At 36.8% G+C, this 21,594-nt stretch overlaps 1 protein-coding gene across 3 annotated transcripts in view; it reads left to right on the forward strand.

Moving 5' to 3' along the window:
• The first annotated feature begins 12,794 nt into the window (after positions 1-12,794).
• Positions 12,795-21,594, forward strand: part of LOC124606354 (protein PTHB1) — an 85,455-nt gene continuing 76,655 nt past the window's right edge. For all 3 annotated transcript variants that reach the window (XM_047138339.1, XM_047138353.1, XM_047138346.1), the window contains exons 1-2: positions 12,795-12,851; positions 19,085-19,221. The gene's annotated coding sequence lies outside the window, so the exon portion shown is untranslated. The remainder of the gene's footprint in view (positions 12,852-19,084; positions 19,222-21,594) is intronic.

A 21,594-nucleotide genomic window follows, 5' to 3' on the forward strand; every position in this document is an offset into this window, starting at 1 on the left:
ACAAGTTTCGTTCTATGTAGTTTTTTCAGTTGCCGCTTATTTCGTGAGATATTTGGCCTGATCATGATCAATGGACCACCCTGTCCATATATTGTGTGGCATTGTTGGTAGGAAAGCCCCATATATATATATATATATATATATATATATATATGCACTTTTAGGGGCAATTAAATTAAATATATTGTCTTTCCTTTTGCTTTATTTATTTAGAATGCATTTCCTGAGACTGTTAAAACATTATTATGTGTTTTGTCTCCTTCATATAGTTTAGAACAAGAGATATGGACATCTGTAATTGGTAAAATTTTATATACATACCAATATTGTCCAGCCATTGTACAAAATTACTTGTGGCTAAAGAAAAAGACTAGTAAATTGGAAAGGAATTGAGGGTTCCAAAGTGTCTTTGCAAGATAAACCTTGGAACGTTATAGATCCATACAGCTTAACATCATTAATGAAAAATATGTGTATTCTGGAACATATTCATAGGATACTTAAAAGAACTACTGCCTCTAAAAATTTACCTGTGTAAGTAGTTTCAATGGTTCTAGTTCGTGGTTTGCAAATAGAATCAGAGTATCATGTAAAGGAGGCATCAAGTGACATTGTTGGTGACTGGGTTAAATAACATTACAAATTGTATTGTAAAATTTTAAGCAAAGTCATCATCACATCAAAATACCAGTAGTAAAAAGTGAAACAAGAAAGAGGAAACAGGGAAATGAGAAAATTTCCTTAAAGACAAAAGATAGCAGCAAAATTACATACTCTTTTGGAAGGTCTTTTTAAGTGAGTAGGTGATTATTTAGGTCTGAACACTACTTAGTGGATATCCAACACTTCCCAGGAAAAGCGTTTGAGAATCTGCAAGTCTTTTTTGGGATATTGGTGAAAATACATAATTCAAATACTACAGGTACTAAACACAGCAGTTAATTTCCCATAGCAGAACTTCATGAAACACTGACATTCGAAATACTGGATGAAATTGCTTGGTAAGTTGCTTGGAACGACTGAGAGAGTATAAATGATATCACTGCCATTGTTGGCTATTTATCAGTGATCTGTTTGATTTTAGTTTATTTCATATTCCTACTGTTTGAGCTCACAAGGATGTCAAATAAATCCATTTTTTATGTTTGCAGTGTGGTAACTTTGAATTCCTAATGTATTAAATTTATATTTTCATAAATGGTTTACAACTATAAAGTGAAACAGATACAGAGTGCAAGGTAAACAACATTATTAGTTGCAGACTACTGTAAATAGCAGTTTATCTTACAAACTTTGTCAAGAACATCCACTTGAAGCTTGCTTTGTCCATTAATAAACTTTTTCATTGTTAGTTCCTTAATTCTGGTACTAATTTCGACTTTTTGTATTATGGATGGCATGTAATACACTCAGTGTGTGGTAATGGATTAATTGAAGTCATATTGCATTCGCGTTCTTTCTTGTGTGAACATACCACCATTTGAAATTGACATCATCAGTCATTCAGTTTCGTTCCGTTCATGTCTAGTGTGGGTCAGAGTAAGGCCCATCCACATACAACGATCTGTCTGTGCAGACACAAGTTCTAATCTACTGCTTGCCTGCCATCTGTTACACTAGAAAAGAAATCTCAGTGGCAACCGCAAAATTTATTTCATTTACTCAGAAATTCATAATGGAGAAAATTCTGTTAGGACCTATGTTGATAAAAAAAAAAGACTAACGAGAATGGTCTATACAGTGACAACTTAACTGAAGGCAGTTTTCTCAAGTGTTTCAGAGTGAACCTGATGTCTGGCATAACTATTTGCAGATGGATTTGGAAACATATCATTGTCTTTTGAGCCACATAGTTCTTTGCAGAGTATGGAAAAATACTTGCATGAGGAGAGCAATTACCCTACATGATGGCTGATGCTGACATTCAGATTCCTAGCAGCAGGAAGAGACTTCAAGGAGCTAGAACTCTCTACTGCAATTTCGAAACAAGCAATGACTGAAATCATACCCAAACACAAGAGAAGTTATGTATACTGTCCTGTAGAACGATTTCACGAAGGCAACTAAAGGACCTCAATTCTGTAATACATCAATTCTGGCAAGCTTCTGATAATATTTTTATTTTTTTTAGACATTTTTGGAACTTAGTGTATAAGGTGTGCCCAAAGAGCTATATTCTAGTTTCTTTTTGAGTCAGGATTTTCAATTCGCTGCCTGAAGCCTACCAACAATCTGTTACAGACTCTTACACCAAAATATGAAAATTTAATTCTGAAATCTAGACAGGGATTAACAGTCTATCTCGAAAGTTCTACTTCCAGTATGGTGGTAGTGCATTTTACAGGTCACCTGCAATTCACTCTATTTATAAACCATGTATTATTTTGGAAGTAAAACAAGTGTAAGAATCGCTATGTCCCTGAATGCACTACTGTAAGATCTTCCTGTTTGTGTCATAGCAAGCCTAGATTTACTACAGGAGGGTGTTGAACTGGTACTACAAAATGCAAAAATATTAGTTAACTTTAGTAAAACAGTTTAATATCAAACACTTAACTTGCATGCAATCCACATGCACATGAATGACAGTATATGTAGCTATTTCTGTCGCTGAATACAATAATATCACATTATAATGCTGAATGAAGTTACTTTTAATTATGACCTTTGATGCACAGTTAATAATCCTAGCACAGTAGTATGATGGTCATTCATGACTGCGTCTGACAGTGACTTTTTTAGCTTGTGGTCCCAATGTGGGAAAATGTAACTTGGAACCTCATTCTTCACTCAAGTCTAGAAACAGCAAATCTCAATGCCGTTCAGGTGAGCCAAGCGGTTGTGCTAGACTGGCCTCAGATTTATAGTTTGATGTGGTTTCTAGTAGCAGAGAGCAAAAGCTTATAGCAGTATTCTGTGTATCATTCATATGTTTTGTTATGTTAGTACAAGTACCATTTGAAAATGAAAAAAAAGTAGTTGCAATTTGTACACTACAAGATATGGCAATAATAAAAGCTTACATCGCCAAACTGTCTGATACAGGAATGATAATACAAATTTTCGTAAAAATTAAAGATATGTACAAATGGCTGCAACTTTTTTCTTTACTTCAGGAAACTGAAAAATCAGCTGAGACACTAGGGAATACAGGTTTCTATTTAACTTGCATGGACATACTACAGATTACATTGCAAGCTCAATCTCAGTGACTTTTAATCTTGAATGTCTCAAACGGCTGGCCGGGGTGGCTGAGCGGTTCTAGGTGCTACAGTATGGAACCACACGACGGCTATGGTCGCAGGTTCGAATCCTGCCTTGGGCATGGATGTGTGTGATGTCCTTAGGTTAGTCAGGTTTAAGTAGTTCTAAGATCTAGGGGACTGATGACCTCAGAAGTTAAGTCCCAAGTGCTCAGAGCCATTTGAACCATTTTTGCCTCAAACGTTGCTATCCCAGAAAAGTATGAAAAAAATTGTATTGCCACAACATTCTCCTACCCACATACCAAATATTATGCTTGTCATGTGCGTAATATATACAAAATTTCATCAAAATCGAGACAAATGTATTATAAAATTTATTTATTTGAACAGTGTGATACAGAACCATTTTTGCCTCAAACGTTGCTATCCCAGAAAAGTATGAAAAAAATTGTATTGCCACAACATTCTCCTACCCACATACCAAATATTATGCTTGTCATGTACGTAATATATACCAAATTTCATCAAAATCGAGACAAATGTATTATAAAATTTATTTATTTGAACAGTGTGATACAGAATTTCTCATTTACTGTATATGCAGTTAAAAAATATAGAACATATTAAAAATTTACAAGTTTACAAACCATATCAAAGAAACATATTCTCAGCTACTTTATTATGGGTCTCGCCATGAAAAATTGGCTTTGGCAGTTTGGCTTACTTTTCTAACTCAGTATCATTAGTTGTGACAATTTTCTATTGAATTTCAGTTACCAGCAAAAACATTAATGGCAATCATACACTGAAGACAGTTTTTATTCTAAACTCACACTATCTTTCTAGTGTAGTCTCAATATCAACAATCCTGAATTCCTTTAACACAGTTTTCGATGGTGCTGAGCAAACCATGCAGTATCTTTTGAAAGAATACATGGCCATTTGACTGTATATTACTGTATTTTTCTTGTGTACAATCTAGATTTTGGCCATCATGTCATTATCGAGTATGGTCCTAAAAGCAGGAATATGCAAATGGCCAGAAAAATAGAAAAAAATTGAAATTTTGAAACAATATATTAGATGTAACTTGATATAAAAGTATGAAATATGCACTTATTTCTTAAACCATTAACCTTATATTCCTGTGTCCTGTGCAGGACAACAAATTCACCATTCAACACACTTCCTTAACATTGATATAAATGTTACAAAACTAATGACTTGTAGGAATGCAGCACATTGTTGCACCAGCATGTCATATCTTGCAAAATCAGGCCAAAGCAAGTAAATATAAGACTACTACATGCTTTTAAAATGTAACTATGAAAGTGATATCAAAGAATGTAGACTCTAGAAGAACTGACACAGTGAAATGTAGAAGTATCATAGATATAAGCTTACTAGTGTTAGGTATCTTCTGACCATATGTGATTAGCTTTGAAGGCAGCATTATGAATCATTATCTTTGAATTTACGTGAAACATCATATTATTAATAATACGAAGTAAACATATGTTATGTACCATGAAGAAACTGAAGACAGTAAGGAACAGACAAAATAAAGTACAGAAGCCAATGAGTTGCACTTAAATATATAGTAATCGCCAATAAAATACGAAAAAGTGCTAAATATAAGAAAATGAGTGAAAATTGGGGAGCGGAAAAGGGAAGGTGTGGGGAAAGAGGAGGTAGAAAAAGTAGGAGTATACAGGGTGATTCACAAAGATATGCAAATATTTTAATATGTTATTCTACAAGCAAAACTAAAGAAAAAAGTTCATATAAACATAGGTTCGCAAATGTTTAGTTATGGAGTTACTACTAATAAAAGATTTTGCCTGAAATTTAGTAACTTTGCTAATACAAAGCCATTGCAAAACTGTACAAGGTTAAAGTAAAGTACGATTTCCATTTATTTTGTTCCTGTTGGTCTGATGAATCTAATAAAACATATCCCAGATGTGCATCTGCAGTGTAAGTTTAAGAAAGAGTAGACGGTGAAGAGTGTGACTGGAAGGTTGGGAAGGGGGAGGGGATTGGACGGGGAGGAGTGGCCCAACTCTAGAGATGAGTTAGAGAAATGGATAAGTAGGAAATGTAGTGTCATAAATAGGTGTATTTCGTGGGAGGGTAGAGGGGAGTGTAGAAGGAGAGGTTTGGATGATGGAAACAGCAAAAGAAACACGAATGAATATTTAATCGACTGTTAAAGTTGGGTAGATCAGAGTGGGGTTGAGAGGATGGGAGAAGACTTGGGAAGGGGGGGGGGGGGGAAGGTCAAGAAATTACAATGGATACAATGATAAGCAAAGAGTTGAAAGCTTGGGTGAGTACAGAAAGAAACTACAATGGACACAATGATATACATGGAGTTTGCAGAAATAGGAGGTGGGGGTAGAAAAGCAGTCCAGTGGATTGGAACTGTATAGTAATGATGATGGGGAGAGGGGGAGTTAAGGGATAAGAGAAATGGAGTGAGTGAAGGAAAAGGAAGGATAGGAAATTGGGGGACAACCGTGTGGACAGATGAGGGGAATGGGATCAAAGGGTGAGAAATAACGTGGACCTATGTGGTTATTTTACCAGACATGACGTGTTGGTGCAACACTGTGCTGTATTCCTACAAGATGCTAATATTTTTTACGATTTACATGAATGTTAAGCAAATATGTTGAACTATGTATTTGTCATCCTGCAAAGTACGAAGCAAAATGATGTTCATGTTTTGAGGAGTAAGTGCATATCTCGTAATTTTATACCAGCTTGCATCTAATATTTTTATAAATAAAAATTCAGTTTTTTGCTATGTGGCTTACAATTTGCGTGTTCTTGCTTTTAGCATCATACTTGATAATGGCGTAAAAGCCGAAATTTAAATTGTGTAGAAGAAAAATACAGTAACATGTAATCAAAATGGCGGTGTATTCTTTCAGAAAATCCTGCAACACAGTTTGCACCTTACTGGCAATGTCTCCGTTGGAAATGTCTTGAGCAAGAAAATTTCCTATATCATTGCTACTGAGATTACACACTATAAAACCAGTTTGCCCAATTTTCCAGATATTTCAAATACTGACAAAAGCTACATAAACAATGTGTTGTGAAGATCTTGCTCTAATAATAGAGCCATTAAGCTAACTGTATTATACCAGAAACCTTGCAAAGCTGTTTCTAATATCCAGTGCAGGCACTACATTAATGAATATTTCAGCACCTCCATGATTGTGAAAAATAATTGAAATAGTTTTGTGTTACTGGTAGATTCAATCTGCTGAAAGAAATATAACACAAAAATACAAAGCTGCTCACAAACTGCAGTAGCTGGATATGACCTTCTTGTTAGAATTACGTAAAACTCCGCTACTTAAATATCAAATTCATTGTCCAGACTGTTAACACAACCATCTGTGAAAAATATGAGTTTCATCTCTATAGTCCTATGCAGTCAGAAATATATAGAATTAGTCATTTAAGATGAAAAGAATTGGAACACTTTTCTCGTGAAACTACTCACAGTTTGGGAAGAACATGAACTTACTGGTACCTATGTTTTTAGTTATGGTATATATTTCCCAGGAATTATTGTAAAGGCCTTTATTACTGTAAACTGCTGCATAAGTGGCCTAGGCATTTCGACACATTGTGAAGATTGTGTCAATGTACACGAAATTAAAAACTTCAGTTGTTAGCAAACAATTTTGAATTTCGTGCAGGATGAAAAAAAAACTCCTTATCCTGAAGGTGAATGTAAATTTCTGGCGCCCATGCCATGAGCTGCAGATCAAGACCAGTCCAGTGCATCCTATTGGCACCAAGGTCTGTTGTCCCAAGATATAAGTTCACTCTTTGGATGACACTGCACTTTCATTGTCAGTTTTACACACTACTGTGGCTGCACTTTTCTTTATAAGAAATAGAGCCTACATCTTTATGCTATATTGTCATGTAAGATTATGAGATATGACAGTACTGAGTGAAAGTATGCTAGCAATCCCTTTTGTGGATCAACATATTTCTAAGGGAAAAACAGGCAGAACTGATCATTTTGGTTCAGTTATACACACACTAGTGTCTTCTCAGTTTGATGAAATGATTTCTGCCAGTAGCACCTAACAGAAAAACTGTCTAAAGCTCTGTGTTAGTACCTGCAGTAATTTTCCCCAGTTGTCACTTGTATGCTTTTCGTCATGTAGAAAGTGAGTAGAGTCCAAAAGACAGGTTATAGTTCACATCATTTACAGGATGAAACTTAAACTGTGTTTCGTATGATCCATCTTCATTGGAATCACTCAGAAAGTAGAAGGTGTCAAAACAATATTTCATTGTCCCTGGCGCCAGATCGAACAGATTTCTTTACTTTGTTTGGCTGATATCCTGTTTGCCATAGTACTAAACGCTCCTAATTTCTTCTTTAACGAATTATAAACAGCTGTCTTCTTATGTTGATCACTATATTCTGTGCTCTTAATTTTCTTCAACATGTGTGACTACTATACATTTCAAAAAATTCGGCAGTGAACTCTGTAGCACACCTGACGTGAGTGCGCCATTTTAACACACACACACACACACACACACACACATACACACACACACACACACACTGGACTGATTAAACAGTCGACTCAAACACGTTTCACACCCCAGATTTATTGTGATCTTCGGTTCATACGCTCAAAACTCGAACTCCAACTTCGAGCTTTGGAAACATCTAAAACTTGCGCGAGTGTCCTGTTCACACGCAACAATCTTTCTGCTCAGAAGTGGTGTGTGCAGATTAATGATTGCCTCAACTACGATTTTCCGATATCAGTGTTTTCTGTGAATGCTACTTCTCAGTATCTGTTATTATTAACTGAGATTTGTCGCAGTTAAGAATCGCAGTTGACGAATTCAGGTCTTGTATCCCTCTTCCCCAAAGCTACAGACCAGTCTCCGTTGTTCCAATGTTCTCAAAGATATTTGAGGCATTGATACACACACACATAAGCATCTTCTTTGAAAAACACAGTATCCTATGTAGCAATCAGTTTGGTTACCGCAAAGGGAAAAATACAACAGGGGCCATCCTGGAAATCATTGACCAAACCTTAACAGCTTTTGAAAACAATAACATGTTATCACTGGCATTATGTGAAGCTTTCAATTGCATTCCTGTTGACGTATTACTGGGTAAACTAGAGTTTTATGGGGTGAGAGGGAGCACTTTAGCTGTGATAAAATCTTATTTAAGTAACTGAAAACAATTCGTTTCACTCAGAAATGTAAATTATTGTGTAATGGAAAACAGCACAGGTGTACCACAAGGATCTATCCTTGGACCCAACTTCTTCATTGTAGCTATTAATGATTTACCTAAAAACATACCCTACCCTGTCGTGTGTAATGCTGACGATGCAACACTACTTACCACACGTCAGAACATTTCAGATCTGAATAAACTAACAAAAGAAACATTTGATAAGGCCCTTTACTGGTGTGCAGCCAATAAGCTCCTGTGCAATCCTGATAAAGCCCAACAACTTTTAATGGGAACATCAAATGAAGCAGGCAATAAGTCGATTAACTCTTAGGTATTCACACTGGCTCTAAACTCTATTGGGAGGAACATGTAAATCATGTATGTGAAAAAATATCTTGGGTGGCATACCTTATCTTGAAACTATGGGAGGTAGTGAGCTTAGAGTACCTTAGGGTGACATACTTTGGACTATTCCAGTGACATATTTCATCTGGTCTCATTATATGGGGGCACTGCCCTCACATCAAGAACATCTTGAAATTACAAAAAAAAAAATAAAAAATAAAAAAATAAAAAAAAATATCATGCATAATATGTAAAAGAGGTCATAGGGAGTATTGTCGTCCTCTTTTTTCCAGACTCAGAATACTCATATTATAAATTTATACATCTAAGTGTCACAATTTTTTTAAAAAAATTAAGTAGCACAGCTGTCTGTCAGATGATCCATTCTATGACATTAAAGAATTCCTTAAAATGCCTGAGGAGGATATTAGCATTTAAAAGTTGTCTGTAGTTAAACATATTATTGTGTGCTGTGGTTAGTCGTGTGTAATTACATAGTGTATACAATAATCAATACAATAGCATATTATATTAGATTATAGTATAGCTTATTGCATTAACTTTTAGAAGCTATCTTGGTGTAATTTGGTACACTGCCTTGCTTGAAATGTATTCTATAATGTACTGACACTTGTTTATTTTATTATTCTGTATGTACTAGTACATCCTGTATGACAAAGACAATATCATTGTAAAATGATCTATAGTGAATAAAATTCTTGATTCTTGACTGCTATTTCTGCGATTTCTATGATTCCTGCGATTTCTGCGCCTCCTGCGATTTACCACCATGTGAAAAAGTTACACTTGTCCACACAGACAGTTGCATCTCAACAAAAGTGTCATTAGTAAGTATGTTTTGCATTTGTTCCTCCGTTAGCTTTAATTTTGTATTAAAGAAACAATTGTGAAAAAATTAATAGTGTAATTAATATGTAAGAACCCATATGTACCGTAATAGTTTGTGTTTAGAACATGAATTCTAACGTATTGTTACGTTCACAGGTACACAGACCATATTTCAGTCATTGAGTATGGCGATAATTTAAAATATCATTGTCAATATATCTGGAGAAATTGCCTCTGTATCTTTAGCCTGTCTTCGTCAGATGAGAGGTTAGTTTCTAAGTGTTTCGATGTACTTAATTAATTAAGTGAGATCGTTCTTGCAAATGTGAAACGTCCCTCCTTGAGTGGCTTTCATTACAGGAAATATTAGCAATACTACTCTGCCAGTTACACTACTTGTAATTAGTAACAGCAAAAATGTTTAATAATCCTTATCATTTTTCAGACGCAGTTCTGACTGTGATTACTGGTTGCTGTGCGTATCTATCTACATCAAGGCTCTTGAGAGAGAATCGTGAAGACTCAAGACAACTCTTAGAGGCTTTGCATTTTAAAAGTGCCATAATTATGAAATATGTGTGCAGAATGAGTGATTGAACTGTGTTTAATTGAAGGTATTACGCGAATTTAAAGGAATGATAAATGTTAAATACAGTGAGAGAATAGTGAAAATCTCGTTTTCTTCGTGCTAAGCCGTCCTATACCAGTAAATTTTCCGCCATTTAATTATTGGTAAACACTTGTTGGGAAGTGACATTCCCCCCCCCCCCCCACCCCCTCTTTTCCCCGTAATCTGGTTTTGGTGACGCTGATCTGTAACATAGCACAAGGTTTAGAGTATGCGTTTTGAGGCTGTTGGTATGAAAGTGGGAAGTACGGATCTTGCATTTAAATCAGGAATAGTTAAAGTGAAGTATTTGAAGGTAATACAGGGAAACCTTACTTGTGTAGGTGGTTGTAGTCTATGCAAAAAGTTTTTGTGTGTGCAGTTGGCATGTAGAACACCAGGTGTAAAATTTTTCTCCAGAGAGTTGAACTGTGTCGGAAAAAAAGTGAGGCGTTCATATGACACAATAATATTGTTTTCATTTCATTACACTTATACAGATGTGTAAGTTCTGCTGTGCTAACATTGCAGTCCTGTAGGCATGTCGAGTATTAACCACAACTGTCATTTTGGAAGCAGAATCAAACCATTTTTTAGGTTAATAGCTTCTAAATGATATTTTCAGGAGAAAAAGGCAGTGTTACTTCTTATTGATATAATACATTCAGAGTCACAGCTGTTTTCGACCAACCAAAATTGTTGCTGAATGTGCATGTTGTCATGTAATATGCATACAATTAACAGTACATCGATCTCGTGAGGCACGAGGTTCTTATAACGATGTACAAACGTCGGCCAACAGATAGCACTAGGCAATGAATGTTAATTGCGCTTCTTAGTTGCTACTTGCGACTTCTAGTTGCGGTTTGTTACAGAAATCGCAGTTAGACTCGATAGTGAATCGCAGAGAATGAACGTAGTACGAACTTTGGCCAACAGGGCACTGTTAACTGCGCTTTTTAGTTGTTACTGCGATTTTCAGCCGTGACTTGTCAATGAAATCGCGTTTGGGCTCGATGGCGTATCGCAGAGATGGAGCGTATACGAACTTTGGCCAACAGATGGCACTATTAACTGCGTGTTTTACTTGCTATTTGCGACTTCTAGCCGCGATATATCACTGAAATCGCAGCTAATTCCGTTGCATGACACCAGATAGCAGTACGAAATTCGGCCAACAGATGGCACACAGCGTTGAATGTGAAAGATGTGAAACGCTACTTGCGACTGCTGATTGTGACTGAAATCGCAGTTAAGTTCTGTAAAGTTGTTATTGTGATATCTGTGAGTTCTCAAACACTGTGATTTCTAACAAACGCGATTTCCTTCTACCCCTAGTGATGATGTTTGCGCAAACAGATGTGGCTTAAGCCCGGTCCACACGCAACGATCTATCTGCGCAGACATGGGCGCAGATGTCTGTACATGCAAAAGATCGCTGCAAATGTGGTCTGTTCACACGACACAAACCCCAATCTAGTACTCGCCCGCTATCTGTCGGAGTAGAAAAGAAATCAGTGGCGAGCGACTACGCTCCCCGTAAACGTCAAAAATTTAATTCAGTTATTCTGAAATATAGAAATGGAGGAAGTTCTGTTGTGGTCTGTGTTCGCAACTTGTGTTGCAAAAAGCATTCAGACCAACCGCAGGAAACAGAGAAAGCGGTCAAAATGGTGTAGACAGTGGCTGCTAAAGCGAAAGCAGTTTTCTCACGTAAATTTACTGTGAGATTTGCAGGGCGAACCTTAAGAAAGCCAAGCAGATCAAAATACTATAACGTTGGCTGGTATATTTGATCTACTCCTACACCAGATCTTCTACATTTCTGAACTTTGGATAACTCTTTTCGGTAAACAGTTCGCAACGAATTTTTTTTTTTTTTATTACTGTTTCTCTGTTTGCCGAGGCGTCCACTGCCCGCAATTTTTCAATTAGAGCATTGTATGGTGCTGTCTTTTTGTCTCGGTCACTATATCCTTTACTTTAATCTTCCACAAACATGGGTGGTTTCTACATATTTCAATGAATTCACTAACAAACTCTCGAGAACACTGACGAGTTATCAGCCATTTTAATGCCCTGTGCGCACAAATTCAAACACTAGACTGAGGAAACAGCTGCTTCGCGCCAGATTTGCGGCGATCTCCTGTCCACACGCTCCAACTCGTCTGCGCAGATGTGATTTGAACCCACAGATTTGAGAGGTTTCGCTCAAACCTCCAACTCCAACTTCCAGGTTTGCACACACCTCACGTTGGTGCAAATCTTCTGTCCACACGCAACGATCTGTCTGCGCAGATGTGATGTGCGCAGACATTTGCGCAGACAGATCGTTGCGTGTGGACGGGCCTTTATAGACGGGAATGTATTGATACCTTGAACTTATAATTATTGCCAGAAATTAATAAAAAAAATCGTTTTCCACCGAAACGCCAACTGCAAAGTACTAATTTGTTGGAGCAATGTATGTGCAGCAAACATATTTCGTTTTCGAACTTGCTGCAGCAATGCAATGTTAAGCTGTTGTGTTATATTGGCAGCAGTGTGACGCATACCAGGCCACGATTGAAAGAGAGATGTTTTGAATGTGAGGTTGAAGGTACTAAAATGAAATTTTTATTTTGAAGAAATGTCATAAATAAATATATTTTGAAAATTTCAGTAAATGTCCGCACCTGACAAGATAAAGTTATGAGATAACGATATATAAGATATAAATGAACGAGAGTAAATAATCGTTGATCAAATTTCAGTTGTTGCACACTTTAGGCTGCTTGAAATAATATATCAAATAAAATCTAAGATATTGTCATGCAATGAATGCCTTGTACTAATTGGATTGTACGGGACGTAGTCAATATGCTACTGTCACACAACGGAATCCATTTACTAGAAAGTGGATTATAAAACTAGTTTTGGGCAAATAGCGTAGCCTAGTAATAATTGGAAATGGTTTCAGGACCAAATCGTTCATGGTTCCAAAGATTATAAGTACATTGACAACAAGGCTCTTTCTGTCTCCAGATATGGTAGATAATAATTTGATTACACCCTCTCTGTCATGTAATTATTACAATATGTTGCCATGCCATTTGTTGTTTTGCTGTTAGTATCCTGAACACTCTCTCGGGCATCCTTTAACTATAAATTATTATTTCTGTTGTAATTCTTTTCTGTGGTGTGACTGTGTGGCATTTGTCCTGGCACGTGCATTCTTTTCCATGTAGAAATAGCGATTTGTTTAGAGTTCTGCCATTTGGAAGGAAAGAGAATTTGCTCGGACAAGGTGGCAACTTGCGCAAAACCCAGGCTAAGAGGGACCCAGCTTGTATTACCTTACGCAATCCTCACAAATTGAAAAGCAGACAACAGTAATCTCACAGGAGTACGTTAAGGTAAATTCAACAAAGTCCTCAACCTGACCGGATCAGATTTCTTTCAAATTTTGTGCTTTTAGTGATCCAAATAAGAAATAGAAAACTACCAATTTGCAGAGTTATATGACAATTGTGAAGGAAGTTCCAGGTCTGCAAAGTTTGGAAATTGTGTGAAAAGTTTGGAAATTGTGTGAAATTACGCTTGCCTGGTTCAGTGAAAACGATTGTAAACATGGTTCTGATCAAGATACGCCAATGAAACTTGTATAGTTGAAAAGAAAATGAGTAAAACTTTATATTGATATGCAACATGGTGGGTTTCAATCTGTTTTGACATACAAGGTCATTGACCTTAACCTTGATCTTGAATATGTGAAATGCCCCTTCTTCAATTTTTTTGAAAAACGAAAAGTTGTATTGGACCACAATGTTACCACGAACATGGTAAATATCAACATGGCACCCTAATGGCCTCATGCCCAAAATTTATTTCATCTGTGTCACTACACCAACAAAATATAGTAAGCAGCCATGTATCTGTCCCATTCTCCTCCCCTTCCTCCCAATATTCTGTCCAGTTGGTGAACATTTCTTGCAGTGAACAGCTAGTCACAGAGACTTTTTGTCAGCCAAACATCATTAGCTTGTTTCATGGATGTATGCAATCTGCAGTGTACAGTTGCTGTAGTATTTAGTAGCAGTTTGTAAAAAAAGAAAAAAAAATCAAGTCTAAATAGTATTTTTACAATCCATGTAAAGGAGAAAGTGACACAAGAATACAAAAGAATTTGAGAAATGTTTGGGAGTGGATAGTAAAAAAAATGTTCAAATGTATTGCTAGGTGGAAAAATTTGCAGCAAATGTAGAAAGCAGGTATCACAAAACCCACCAATCTCTGCAGGTGTTGCCTTAGCTGTGCTAGGTACTTCTGTAGAAAATTTAAGTGGAGATGAAATAGTATCAGATCTGGCACTTGACTCTTTAAATACTATCCTTCAGTCTTAAGTGAATCTCCTGTGAAGAGAAGGAGGCTTCACAGTGAGATAAAGTACCCAAAGCAAATACTGAAAAAGTTGCCTGAGTGTTGGAGCATACTTATACAGTACAACAAGGAAAAAAGGAGTATGAAAGAAATGGAGAAAGAGAAATCATAGCTCAGCTGAAAGACAAGTTTCACTAGTCAGACTGTGTGTGTGACAAAATACAAATTTTGGTACTACTTCCAAAGAGCTAGAGTGTAAGGAAAACCACGAAAGAATTTTCTACTTCAGATTAGACAGATCGAAGAGTAAAATGGTTATTAGTAGAATATGGTATACTAGTGACACCAAATGCAAAGTTAGGTGAGACACTGTGTGAGAAAACTGTTCAATATGTATGTGACTTTTACTATGATCATAATGCGATCTGTGTGATGTCAGGAAGAAAAAACTGTCTCTGAGAAAGAAAATGAAACTAGAGTACATACACAGAAGCAGCTAATGTTGCGTAATCTTAACGAAATATGCTTATTTCAGAGATACATATTCACAAGTAAATATTGGATTCTCAAAATTTTTAGAGTTGTGACCACTGTGCTGTATTCTTGCCAATGCCCGTGAGACCCATTTTGTTTGTGAGCTTTACACCAGAATTTGAGTTAACGGTTGAAGGATGGAAATTGAAAGAACTAACAAAGTATGAAGAACACAAATTACCATCGTACATGCATTGTGTACCATTTGTTACATGCCATCCTGCACCTCCAATATGTTTCTTAAGCACATGTCCTTATTGTCCAAGGGTGACAAGATAGACTGATTATCTTTTTGAGCTGTTTGCTACAAACTGCATTGATGAAATTACATACAAGCTTGGTTAACAACAGATAGGGTAGTTCTAGAGACTAGCGAAATCAGTAGATGATTTCATTGAGGTGTTTACATCAAGTTTATGACTGCTCCTGCTACACTTTATTTATCACCTAGCAGCAGTCACAGTTTTTTTAAATCAGTAAAGAAGAACTTAAGAGTAACTGAATATCTTATTGTTTGTGATTTTGCAAAGAATTGCTCCTCCATCATTCAGGATGAAGTACAGGGATTTCATTAGAACAGTTCACACATTACAGTTCACCCATATGTTGCTTACTACAGAGACACAAGCGCTAATGAAGTACGCCATGTGTCTTATGTGGAAATATCTGTCTGCCTTCAGCATGATACAGTTTGTGTGTATTCTTTCCAGCACAATTTCATCAATTTCTTAAAGTCACTTTCCAACTCCAGAGCACATTTATTACTTTTTGGGTGGATGTGCTGCCCAATACAAAAACAGAAAAAAAATTCAGTAATCTGTCATACCGTCAGGGATATTTTTATGTTTCAGCACATTGGTATTTTTTTGCCACAGCACCCAATAAAGAAACTTGCAATGGGGATGTAGGGACGATAAAGAGATTAATCACACTTGCCAGTCTAAACGACCTCATGAGAACGATATTTTGACGTCACAGTAGTAGTTTCAGTGGTGCAAAGGAAATTTTCCTCCATGTGTCTTCCACTATACATCAGCTTCCCATATGATGAAGAAGTTGCCAAGGTGAAGCAACATTTCAAGAATACAAGGACAATTCCAAGTACACATAAGCTTCATTGCGTAATATGTATTAATAAAGGTATAGTAAAAACAAAGACATATTCTGCTTCTTTAGTAAAGAGAGAAGAGTCAGTGACTGCTATGGTGAATTAAATGTTGTTAACAGACGCACATGGATTTGTTGCCTGTATATATGACAGTCATTGGTGGGTTACATATGTGCTGAAAATTTCTGAAGAAACAGATGAAGTAGAGGCCAGTTCATTGCACCCACATGGACCATCTCCATCATTTGTGTTTTCTGCCAAAACTAACACTTGTTTAGTCAGAAAATGTGACATACTCACAAGACTGGATCCAGTGACACCAACTGGAAGGACATACAGTCTCCCTGGATCATATCTGGTGAACATTAACAATTTCATTGGAGAATTGTGAGATGAGATTTTACCACATTTTATTACCTTTTCATTCAAGCTACGCTGTAAGTGGTTCATAAAACTACTAAATAATATAAACCGCGCTTTTGTACAACATTACTTATGAATTGCTCTTTTTAATAATTTGTGTTTCATATTTATTTGTTATCTTCTGTGTTTTGATAGTGTGCTGATGCTGATAAAATAAATTTTTGGGCATGATACCTTTAATGTGCCACCTTGATCATTACCATGTTTATAGTAACATATTGGAGCAATACAATACTTTTTTTTTTTTTTCAAAAAAATTAAAGATGGCGTGTTTTGAGATATTCAAGATCAAAGGTTAAGGTCAATGACCTTGAATGTGAAAATTCTTAGAAACTCATCGTGTTGCATATCAATGTAAACCATTACTCAATATGAAACTTCCTGGCAGATTAAAACTGTGTGCCCGACCGAGACTCGAACTCGGGACCTTTGCCTTTCGCGGGCAAGTGCTCTACCATCTGAGCTACCGAAGCACGACTCACGTCCGGTACTCACAGCTTTACTTCTGCCAGTACCTCGTCTCCTACCTTCCAAACTTTACAGAAGCTCTCCTGCGAACCTTGCAGAACTAGCACTCCTGAAAGAAAGGATATTGCGGAGACATGGCTTAGCCACAGCCTGGGGGATGTTTCCAGAATGAGATTTTCATTCTGCAGCGGAAGGTAGGAGACGAGGTACTGGCAGAAGTAAAGCTGTGAGTACCGGACGTGAGTCGTGCTTCGGTAGCTCAGATGGTAGAGTACTTGCCCGCGAAAGGCAAAGGTCCCGAGTTCGAGTCTCGGTCGGGCACACAGTTTTAATCTGCCAGGAAGTTTCATATCAGCGCACACTCCGCTGCAGAGTGAAAATCTCATTCTGGAATCATTACTCAATAGCTTTTCAGTAATACAACTTCTGTTGCTGTATCTCGATTAGTACCAAAATTAGTTTATGCTGAGACAGATGCATATAAATTTCGCACAATTTCCAAACTTTGCACCCCTTTAGCTTTCTTCACAATTGTTGTACACCTCTGCAAATTTTTAGTTTTCTGCTTCTTATATGGATCACTGAATGCACCAAATTTGAAAGAAATCTGAGACGGTCAGGTTGAAAATGTCACTTTCCTTTAATAGGTTTGAAGCTTGCTTACATGAACTCTTACCTAAGAAAAATTTTTCATGTAAGAAATGTGGTACAGTCATATTGATTTGGGTCTTCTCTCATGTTTCCACATAATTCTAGGCAAATGCTGAGACAGTGTTTTCTGATACGCTATGACTGACATTTTCGTTTTCTCTTGACTGTTATTAAGATTTTGTCAATCAAATGTTTTTATTGTGGGTGTATTATGATGTGATATGGTTCACTTTGTGTCTCACAGAGCACAAATGAAATAAAAATTAAATAAAATTACGTCATTTAGCTATATATCATTTTCAGTGCTCCTCTCCCAACAGTATTCAACATTATTCACCCTCCCCCTTTTTATCTTGTATCGTCAGGACATCACGACTGTGCCTAGAATGAATACACAAAGATTTATCAACAGCAGCAGATGCACTGGTGGAGCCAGAGAATGACCACACAGTCTCGGACAGCATGAGTGTCTTATAGATGATGACATTTTGAGGCAGTCAATATTGGGTTGCAATATGTTTCAATCATGTAGATAAAGACAATACCACCACTGTTACCACATAGAAGATTTGCCCACCTCTGTATGTCTTTGCCTACAGGACTTAAATGCTCTCGGAAATTAATGCTCTCGGAGACTGTGTGGTCATTCTCTTGCTCCCATAGTGTATCTGTTGTTGATAAACCATTGTGAATTTGTTCTAGATGTAGTTGCAAGTTAAGTCCTGATGATACATATATGGGTTACTGGACATGGTAATATTGCCAAAGTTATGTTAATGGGTGATTGTGCTGTGTGTACATTATTTCAATAAATGAAACTATGATGTAATTATTTAGACGTTACCAGTGATTTGTTGACATCTTGAGATGTTGGTTACCCTGCCGAATATCATAATTGTTCATCAGGTGGCCATCTGGTGAAGATAACGAATCACATTGTCAGAATATCATGCATGAATGATGCTGGTACCCAGCAGGGTACCCGACATCTCAAGATGTCAATAAAACTATACATCGACCTTGCCAAAAGCCGAGAAGTGACTCTGGGTCCTCAGCAAAGTAACCTGTCCTCTGTGATCCAATCTGGATGCTCAATAGATATTGATGAATATAATCGTGATGAACATTGATGACTGACTTGTATTTTCTTTATGTGGTTGTTTATACATCATTGAAGGTTCAAGTATGCTTCATGACACAGAGCATGGTTTAATTTGTTCATTCATTACAAGACTCCTAAAGTTTCTCTCCACCTTATGATTTTACATGATGTTTTGTCTTTGTTCCAGGTGCTGCATTGTACCTTCACTGTGATTTGAGAAAGTCAAATAAATGACTCTTGGGAGAAGAAAAGATGCCAAACCTGAGGATAAAATCATACTTTTAAAAATGAAAATAATGTGACAGTTTTGTGCACATACAACAGGTGTAAATCTGTGAATAATGACAATCATTATAGAAAGACATTTTGCACCAGCACAGATGCACACTTTAAAGGCTGCACATTTGTGTTAACTGCACTGTAAAGAATATGAAGTGACACATATTGTTTCTTTGCTAAATTAGATACACAGATTTTGAAGTTGTTTGTTGTATAAGGTTTGCCACAAAAAATAATACCAGAGATTTCAAACCACAAATTAAGCTTGGATAAGAAATGTCAGAAATGAATGAATGCCTTTGTGCTAACTGCTGAACAGTGATAGCAAATGTACAGAAAAAGATAGTGACTCTTGAGCTTACACTAGTGACATTTTCTCCTTCAATGGGAAAAGATAAGATGACAGTTGTGTAAAGAAAACAAAAAATAGGCAGTTGGTATAAAGAAACTAGTGTCACTCAAAAACCCAGGATTGACATATATTAAGTGCAATGTGGAAGACTGATGAAACAATAGCTACTAACAGGCAAGAGGGAAAATCCAGAGTACTGACAATAAGTTCCAAGCAATTAATTCATTAAGGATGAGAACTAAAACCTGAAATCATGGTAGCAGGGCTTTGAAAAGGAGGGGGATGGGGGGGGGGGGGGGGAGGGGCTGGTATGAAAGAATAAAGGAGATACGGAATTCTGCTTGGAAACTGAAAAATTGAAGGGGTAACAAAGTAAGAGCAAATGAAGATAGACTGATGATGGAAACTGTGGGAACAAGTGTGTGTTGGAGTACCAGTTATTTTATATAGCATTCAGAGTAGAGGGAATGTGATGGGAGAAGGAATGGGTTCATCTTGAATGAGCAACAGAAGCAGGTTTTAGAGCCACCTGCATTACATTCCAGAGCACGTTCAGCAGCAGGATATCTAACCTTGACTGCATAAACGTTTTGTCTGTGGATTTTCACTTATATTTGGAACTGTATTTTATCATTTTACCACTACTGAAATATACAATGATACATGCTGGACATAAGACAAACTTCACTATTCTTGCCATAATCATAATGATAAAATTGAAAAAAAAAAAAAAAGTTAACCTTTTTTATGTAGTCGCCCTCTTGAGTAGATTAGTGTCTAAGTATGTGCTCAGTTATGTGATAACCATCAGCATTTTTTCAGATGATGGTGCCCCATGGACCAAACTGTTGTGTTTCAGATTGTTATGTTATGTTGCTCCATTACAAAAGTGATTTATGTACGTTTTTCCCAAATAATCATCTCAGCATTGTACTTTATGAATATATAGGGTGGCCAGAAAATGTGTGAAACATTTAGGGATGTTGCAGGGGAGATTTTGTGCTGAGATGTAAATGTTAAGAAAAAAATTGATATGTTGTGCTGTTTCCAAGTTATTTAGCATGAATTTAGCCAATCAGGTCATCATGTGCTCAAATTAAAGTTTCAGCTAACCAAACAAAGTACTCGTTGGGCAACACAACAACCCCTGTCCCCTCAGCAGACCACTTGAATGTGAACATGTGTCTTCCCAATTGGCTAATTTCAATGCTAAATAACTTATACACAGCATACCTGCTCTGCAACATCCCTACAAGTGTTTCAGACTTTTTCTGACCACCCTGTATATTCATGCCCCCTGTCTTTATAAATTTCAAGGAAAAGTTTCGGTCTTGAAGGAATATTTTCATGGGTTTATGGTGTGCCATTTTTAGTTTATGGTTAATACATTGCCAGGGCCAATTTAAGGCCCAAACGACACAAGCTGCTATTTGGTGTGCCAAACTGAGAAGGGTATGAGAGGCACCACAACTATAAAATTTCCATACAGGACATATCACAATTAGTAGTGGTCGCTTGTGGCACCAAGCTGAACACCAGAGTCATCCGAGTGTAGGATATGTATAAAATGCATATCACAATTAGTAGCAAAAATTGACACTGGTGAAAGTGTAAGGGAAAAAAGGGGTAGGGGGTGAGGAGTGCCAAATGATAAGTTGCTTATGTGGAAAAATGTTCTGAAACTGCCCCTGTGCATTGCTTATCTTAAAAAACATGTATTCACGCAACTAACTATCATTGCTTTTCACTAAAATTACCAGAAACTCATTAGTGAAAGTCCAATAGATAACGAGAACCCTGTTGGCATTCATTTGTAAATTTCTTCAGTGTTTTAGAAACATTTGGGACCATTGAACTTTTCAGAGTTTACAAAGATCCACAAAAATAAGTTACAGCCAAACTACACGAAACATGTCTGGAGCCAAATCAACACATTTAGGAACTAAGTGTTCCCAGAATGAGCCATGTTGCCAGTACAAATATTTAAAGAGGACAGTTAGAAATGTGTAGTCCTACATGCAACAGGTGAACTGTAAAACCTGTGCTAGCAGTGATGATGATTTTAT

Source organism: Schistocerca americana, chromosome 1 (genome assembly GCF_021461395.2).
Source record: "Schistocerca americana isolate TAMUIC-IGC-003095 chromosome 1, iqSchAmer2.1, whole genome shotgun sequence".
Lineage (NCBI taxonomy): Eukaryota > Metazoa > Arthropoda > Insecta > Orthoptera > Acrididae > Schistocerca > Schistocerca americana.